Source organism: Brienomyrus brachyistius, chromosome 19, assembly GCF_023856365.1.
Source record: "Brienomyrus brachyistius isolate T26 chromosome 19, BBRACH_0.4, whole genome shotgun sequence".
NCBI classification, from domain to species: Eukaryota; Metazoa; Chordata; class Actinopteri; order Osteoglossiformes; family Mormyridae; genus Brienomyrus; species Brienomyrus brachyistius.
Window position 1 is genome coordinate 5872140 of NC_064551.1, and position 7666 is coordinate 5879805.

The following is a 7666-nucleotide window of genomic DNA, read 5'->3' on the forward strand; positions in this document are numbered from 1 at the left end:
GCAAACAGGGCTGAACACACAAAGATTGACACATGAACAGGCAACAGGTGAAACTAATAACTAACTCAGGGAACTAGGGAATCAAACAGGTGTAGCAGTGTGGAATTTTGAGGTAGAACTTGTTGATTATTTCCGGTGTATTTTAGACACTTTGCGGTTATAAAAAGGCAAGCGGATTGGACACCGCCTGTGTGGTGCCGTCATTGGCTGTTCCCGATCTGGTTTTTAAATCTCATCTTAAAATTAATTTTTATGCACTGGCATTCAATTCAGCGTGAATTTAATTAAAATTGTTTTTTTGTATGTTCTGTTTGTCTATCAGGTTGTATCTCCTTGCTTATCCAGCACTTTGGTCAGCTGTTAGTGTTGTTTTTAAAGTGCTTTATTAATAAACATGACTTCACTTGGTAACTCCCCTTCCGGATTGCGGTGGATTGACGTGGCATGGTGGCATGGTGGCATGGTGGCATGGTGTCAGTGTTTCACACTTATTGTGTGTCTTGGCGGTAGGTTTTTGCAGTTTTATTAGTGTTAATTCTCTGCTGGGTTTGAATGGCTAACAGTAACATTTTATATTGCAGTATTTTGGGAGTAAGAACAAGTGCGCTCTGCGTGTGTGATTGCGTTGCAACTCCAGGATTATGATTTCGACTGGTCGTCCGCTTCAGTCTATGCTTCTTCAAGCAAGCAATACAAAATAGTTTGAGCCTGCAGGGTCGCTGTTTTGCCTACGTTTGTTTTTTCCCTTTTCCGTCTATTTTGACTTGCCTTTGGTAGATTCAGCGTCGCCCAACAACTGTGGCTTGAAGCTCCTATTCCTAGGTGGGACATTGGCGATGCGCTGGGAGCCCTGGAACGCGCTAAGGAACGCCTCCTGTTTCCATGGTTTCTGGAGCTGCTTCATTCCTTGGCTTATTAATAACCCTTGGGCCGCCCTTCCTGTTTGCGACTGCTATAGAGTAACGGCCTGTTAAGTATCGTTCTAGCGTGGGCCGAGGAGACCCGGTAAGGGTTATTGCCATTCTTCAGGAATGGTACGGTTGTTCTCAGTCTTATGTAGACCTCCAAGAAGCATTTTTCCCTAGGAAACAGCAGGAAGGGGAACCATTACAAGAGTTTTCTCTGGCCCTTATGAGCTTTATGGAGACGGAGTGCGCCAACCCCCATGTTAAAGTCTTTGCTACGGGATCAGTTTGTAGAACATGTTTTGGATAGCACCCTCCGTTGTGGATTGAAGCAATTTGTACGGCGTCAGCCAGCAACCACATTGCTAGAGGTCCGGGGGGGAAGCCATTAGATGGGAGCGAAAGGGTATGCCTAGTAGTGTTCAAAGCCGGAGCTTTTCTCTCCCATCAGTTCAGGGCATCAAGTATGGGATTCAAGGGAGGTCTGGTGCTGGTAGTCTGGCACCATGGTCAGAGTTGGCTGCGTTGAGGGAAATGAGGCAGCAGCAGGACCAGCTCGATCAGCTTACTCAGAGTCTTGCCTCCGTAACGGGTTCTCAGCATAACCATCCCCATGCGATAGATTCTGTAATATGTCGTCGGTGCCAGCAGTCTGGCCATTATTCCAGGCAGTGTGATCGAGCATGTGTTTGATCCCATGGTCCACCCCCTGTCTATGTAGTACCACGTCCTCGTGAAGATAGGACCTGAAGAACACTGATGGCCTCCGCACTGCAGAGCCACAGTTTGGATGGGGGTTGTCTTGGCTCCAAGACCTTAAGTGGAGTACGTGCGGTGTCAGAGTTGATGTCTACCTGCCCCAAATTAGATGTTTTAATTGGTGGGGTGAATGTCCCTGTATTTTTTTTTTAAACAAACTTGTGTCGTTTGTGATTTGCTTGCCTCATGAAACAAGGATGTCACTGTGTTGATCCGGAGAGGACCAAACCTTTGTCGGCCCCATTATATCAGGCAGCGTGGGACACGAGCACATTTTATCTGGATGAGGCATTGACCGTGCGAGTCAACATTGTCCCTGCAGGTAAGCTATGATTTACTTGTATGTTCACTGTACTGTTATTTATCATTATAACTAGTTGTATTGATGTTTTGTTGTTCTCTTCCAGAGACAGAAGGAGTTAAAGAGAACATAGCGGGGGATTGTTTAGAGCCGCAGCCCTACACCTCCTCCTCCCCGAACATGTGCTTTACGAAGGAACAGACACTGTTCTTAATTGATCTGATGCAGGACTATACAGATTGTAACGGCGAAGGTCCACCCAAGACCTTGCAGGAGCTTAATCACCGTGTCAAGGATGGCAAGAACAGGAAGAGGCACATGTGGACAGAAGTGGCCTCACAACTGTCCATCCACTTCAAAGAGCACTTCAGCCATGAAAGGGTGTCACGAAAGTGGCATACCCTAGAAGAGGCTTATAAACGGGTTAAGGACAATAACAGAATGACTGGCCAAGGGAGAGTTAAATTTCAGTTTTACGCTGAAATGGTCGACTTGCTGGGCAAACGCCACGATGAGGATTTCCCAGTTGTTGGGACAGCTGGTGGAGTGGAAATACATAACGAAGAAGTCCTTGGCTCCCAGACAGGGACATTATGTACTCCACCCCCAAGCATACCCACAGGAAGGCCACCATTGACCCAGCCACCATTGACCCAGCCACCAGCCAAACGGAGAAGGCTAGAAGATGGCTTTGCCTCTGGATTCTTATGTGACACCCATCAATGGCTCCAATAATTCCATTGATACCGCACAGCCTGTGGAAAGCGGCCGATGACGCTTTCTTCTCACGTGAAGTTGGCCAGGAGATAAAGAGGGGCCCAAGAGTGGAATAGCTGAAGGACATCAGTCACAACTTTGTGTGCCGTCGACTGTGAAATGTTAAACTTGTCAGAAATCTCTCTGAAACTGTTCTGGTTTGCCATGTACCACAAGAACATGTAGTACATGTCTTCAGGAACAGGTGGAAGCCATCTGGTCGGTTCCTCTGTTAGCCCCTGTTCCTGTAGCTTCAGTAGAAGATAGTCATACTGACTTTTGGTTACTCTCAGATGGGGAAAAAATGTGTGTGTTGTCATCCATGCTCATCATTCATTCCCATTCTATGCCCGTCTTCACAACCACCACCTGATGAGCTAAATGGGAGACAGCAAAGGCTACTGCAACCCTGGCAAAAAAACGATAAATTTAGTTGTCGTTATTCTCAGTCGACTATTTCACGTACAAGTTAAAAGAACTGGATTTTCAGTAAACACAAGGTATTTTCGCTGATTTCCGTAAACATTAAAACTGTGGCGATCAACCGTCACCATAGAATTTCGCACAATATGTCTTCAAAAATAAGTATCAACAGTTATTCCAAGTTGGGACCTTTTTTACTACACAAATGTACTTCACAAATTTAAAAAGCGTTACAGATGAGTGAAGGTTCATTTGTTTCTTACTGGTTATATCACAATGGCTCTAAATTGTCGCCGGATTCATACAAAATTTGCTTAGTACTCTCTTTTTTTTGAGGGGGTACACAATGTTCTTCCTCTTCAGTTTGGTTTTTTATGGCAAGTACTCTTTCCATGAGTTTTTTTTGTGCTCAGACAACAGCAACAACAGCGTGTTCATGGAGGCAGCCATGTTTGTTCTAAGTTGTGGTAGCTCGAACGGGAGATTGTCGGACGTGACATTACTCAACTCTGAATTTCCGAGTTCTGAGAGAAAAACGAACGCACCACTGTCAACCTTCTTCGAGCCTCCTGATTCTGGGCTACCATCTGGGTTATTAGCCTCTCCATCTTTGGTTCAAGTAACCCAGGGAATTGCATATATCCCAGTGGTTAATGTAGGGAAGGCTGATGTTCTGCTTTATCCACATACTCTTGTAGGGAGATTCAGTGTGGTTTATCTTGTTGACTTGCCTGCTGGTGTCACTGAGGTGCAACCAGTTGTTGCTTGGGTATGCTCTCAAACAGCTTCTGATCCCGTGTCTGACAGAATAGACTCATTTGGACTACCTGGTTTGTCAAGAGAGGATCAGGAGCATGTGAAGTCTCTTTTATATGAGTACCATGAAGGAGATTTGGGGTGTACTGATCCATTTTGGATAGCGATATCATTTCCCATGATATCCCTTTGTTAGATGACGTTCCAGTTTGGCAGTGGCATCGACGTATTCCTCCCTCCGACTATGAGTTGGTTAAGACCAATATATACCCATTGTTGGAGGCCTAGGTGATCCGTGAGAGCTGTAGTCCTTATGCCTCTCCCATTGTTCCTGTCAAAAAGAAGGATGGCAAGTTGCGCATGTGTGTTGACTACTGCCTCTTTAAGAGTAAGACCCGGAAGGATGTGTTTCCCCTTCCTCATATTGAGGAATCATTGGATGCTTTGGCAGGGGCATGTTGGTTTTCTACTATAGATCTTGCAAGTGGTTACAATCAAATTCCAGTGACTGAGAAGGATAAGGTCAAGACGGCATTCTGCACCCCGTTCGGCCTTTTTGAATGGAATTGTATGCCCGTTGGATCGTGCAATGCGCTCAGTACATTTCAGAGGCTGATGGAGCGTATGTTTGGGGACCAGCAGTGTCGGTCCCTGCTCCTATATCTGGATGACATTGTGATTTTCTCCTCCCAGCAATTGGAGGGCATAGAAATGGTGTTAAGCCGGTTGAAACAAGGGGACCTTAAGGCTAAGCAGGAGAAGTGTGCTTTTTTCCAAAAGGAGGTTCAGTATCTTGGCCACGTCAAATCGCGGAGTGGAGTGTCGACTGATCCTGGGAAAATTGATGCAGTGGCTAATTAGCCTAGACCCAGTAATGTGTCGGAGTTGCATTCCTTCTTGGGATTTATGAGCTATTATTGCCATTTTGTACAAGGCTTCGCTAAATTGGCTGGCCCACTGTATAAGCTGGTGGCAGATCTGGCCCTGAATAGAACCCGTAGCACACCCGTACAAAGTTTTGCCATAGTTTGGATGGAACAGTGCGAGGAGAGCTTTGAGGCTCTGAAGGGTAAGCTTATCACAGCCTCGATACTGGCATACGCCAATTTTCTCTCCTTTTTATAGTGGAGGTGGATGCCAGTCAAAGTGGCTTAGGGGCTGTCCTTTCACATCATTGTCTTAGGCCCACAGAACGGAATGTGTCTAACTATAGCTCTATGAAGTTGGAGTTCCTTGCCCTTAAGTGGGCTATGACAGAAAAGTTTAGGGAGTATTTGTTGGGGCACAAGTGTATCGTTTACACTGATAATAACCCCTTCAGCCATTTGTTCTCTGCCAAGTTGGTGGCTATGGAGCAATGATGGTCTGCCCAGTTAGCCTCCTTCAATTTTGAAATCAAATATCGGTCAGGGCAGATCAACTGTAATGCTGATACGTTGTCACGGCGGACAGGGTTAGATCCTAACCCATTGTGAAGTGCTGTCCCGGGTACTGCTGTTTCCAAATTATTACAAAAAGCCAGGGAGGTATCCACTAAAGGTTCAGTGACTGAAGCTACCATTATGGCATTGCCTGGTCAGATAGCGTCTGATTTGTCTGCTTTGCAGGGGGCTTACTCGGTCAAGAGGTTCTTGAGTTCTGGAGGTTACAGCGACGGCCTAGTTTGGAGGAGCACCATCACATTTCAAAGGCTGCTCTGGTACTGCTGTGGCAGTGGGATAGATTGGTAATGCTTCATGGGGTGCTTTACCGCCAGGTGTTCCGTTCTGATGGGGCTGAGGAAGTGTTGCTGCTGGTCCTGCCTACAGCGTTGCGACGGGAGGTGTTTGTACAACTACATAATGAGCTCGGTCACCAGGGGTGAGAATGCACTTTGGAACTGTTGAGACAACATTGTTATTGGCCCGGTATGTAGTTGAGGTGACCAACTGGTGTCAAGAATTTGAGAGGTGACAGGTGTCAAAAGATTCACAACCAGTTGCTCGCAGCTTCATGGGGCATTTCTTAGTGTCTCGTCCTAATGAAATTGTGGCGATGGATTTCACAGTGTTGGAACCTGCCAGAAATGGATTGGGAAAACATTCCTGTTTTGACAGACGTTTTTAGTAAGTACACTGTGGCAGTTCCTACAAGAGATCAGCAGGCTTCTACAGTTGCCCAAGTGTTGGTTGCAGAGTGGTTTCACAAGTTTGGGGTCCCAGGCCGTCTACATTCAGACCAGGGCTGGAGATTTGACAGTGCCCTGATTAAACAGCTTTGTGATCTTTATAAAGTTGAGAAATCTCGTACAACCCCATACCATCCAGGGCAATGTAAACATTTTAATCGCACCCTTTGCAATTTGTTGCATACCCTGCCGGCTTCCTGACAAAGGGATTGGGTGTCTTGCCTTGCCACCGTGTGCAGTACATTTGTGTGGTGGAGCACATGTGTGTTTGTATGTGTGTGTGTGTGTGTGTTAGTGGATTCCATTCCCCCTCTTGATCAAATCTCACCGGACAACTGTTTCTTGCTGGGTTTGTCAGCCAGTAGCCAAAGGTTGGATGTCGTTTTTTTTTTTGGTATTTTTTGTTGGGTTGTTGATGCTACAGCACTTGTTTTTGCTTCTTTGTTTTATCTTTTCAATAAATTGTTAATTGTATATAAGCATGTCTCCAGCTTCATTCAGTAAACGAACCTGTGTGCTCTAAATTTAGAGTAAAATTTCCTGGGGGGAAATTCCCCAGGTGGCGTAGTCGTGTACTTGTATTACTGACCGCTCGCTGCCACACAGGGAACCTAAGAAATTAACAGAAACGGGGAAACCGAATCTAACACAGGGGAATAACAGACAGGTAAAAACACAAGCATGGGCACAAAAGCAAAAACCAAAACCAAATACAAATCACAAGACACAGGAACTAGAAAACTGATACAAATGAAACACAAGGGAACAAAATTTACAAAAATACCAAAACAGAGGAGGTGGGACTTAAACAGAAGACTGAGGGATTGACGGGCAGCCACATGCTTAGCTCTTTGAGCTATGTGGCCATCAGGGAAACAGGCGAAACACTAAAGACTAGCAGCGGGGAGGACAGGATTGCCAGTGAGACCTGCTGGCCAAACGGGGAGAAGACGAAAGACTGGGACAAACAGGTACTGACCCTGATACCAGTGTAACCTGTTTAGGCAGCATCTTTACATTTCATACATCATAACATTTGTTGAAAAAAATGCCTATTCTGACTGATAATGCCTAGGCTGACATATTATTTCCTGTCACAGATTAGCATATAACCTTAAAATGGATAGACTGTTGGTCTTGACTAACAGGTGATTTCATGATTTATGTCTGTCATTGTTATCAGTTTTAGTAAATAAAGTACTATTCAGTGGTCAGGTAGCGTTCCACAGGGCTTACTGCTGGGCCCACTGTGCTTCTTGGTAATACTTTACTTGAGGGGGAACAAATACTTAGTGGTAACTCAGTTACACTATACTACTGAAGTACAAACCATGAACAAATATTGCAGCTACTTAAAACAAAAGATGCCTCACAATTAATTAATGATGAACAAACGTGAGATCAGTATTTTACTTGAGTTATTCATGTCTTGTTCCTTCAGTAGTTCACAAAGGTATGCAGAATTAACAGATATAGTAACAAATATAGTAACTGCTTGAGAGAATAGATATGTCACAATTCATGATGATTGAACAAGAGATCAGTATGTAACAAATACTTACTTTGTGGTTAATTAATACAGGTAATGGCATAATATTG

At 44.9% G+C, this 7666-nt stretch overlaps 1 long non-coding RNA gene across 1 annotated transcript; it reads left to right on the forward strand.

Annotated features, from left to right (window-relative positions):
* Nucleotides 1-451: 451 nt before the first annotated feature.
* Nucleotides 452-2089, forward strand: LOC125715080 (uncharacterized). Its single transcript, XR_007383931.1, has 3 exons — nt 452-506; nt 1861-1986; nt 2072-2089. It is a non-coding gene; the product is annotated as an uncharacterized LOC125715080 (long non-coding RNA).
* The last annotated feature ends 5577 nt before the right edge of the window (nt 2090-7666 follow it).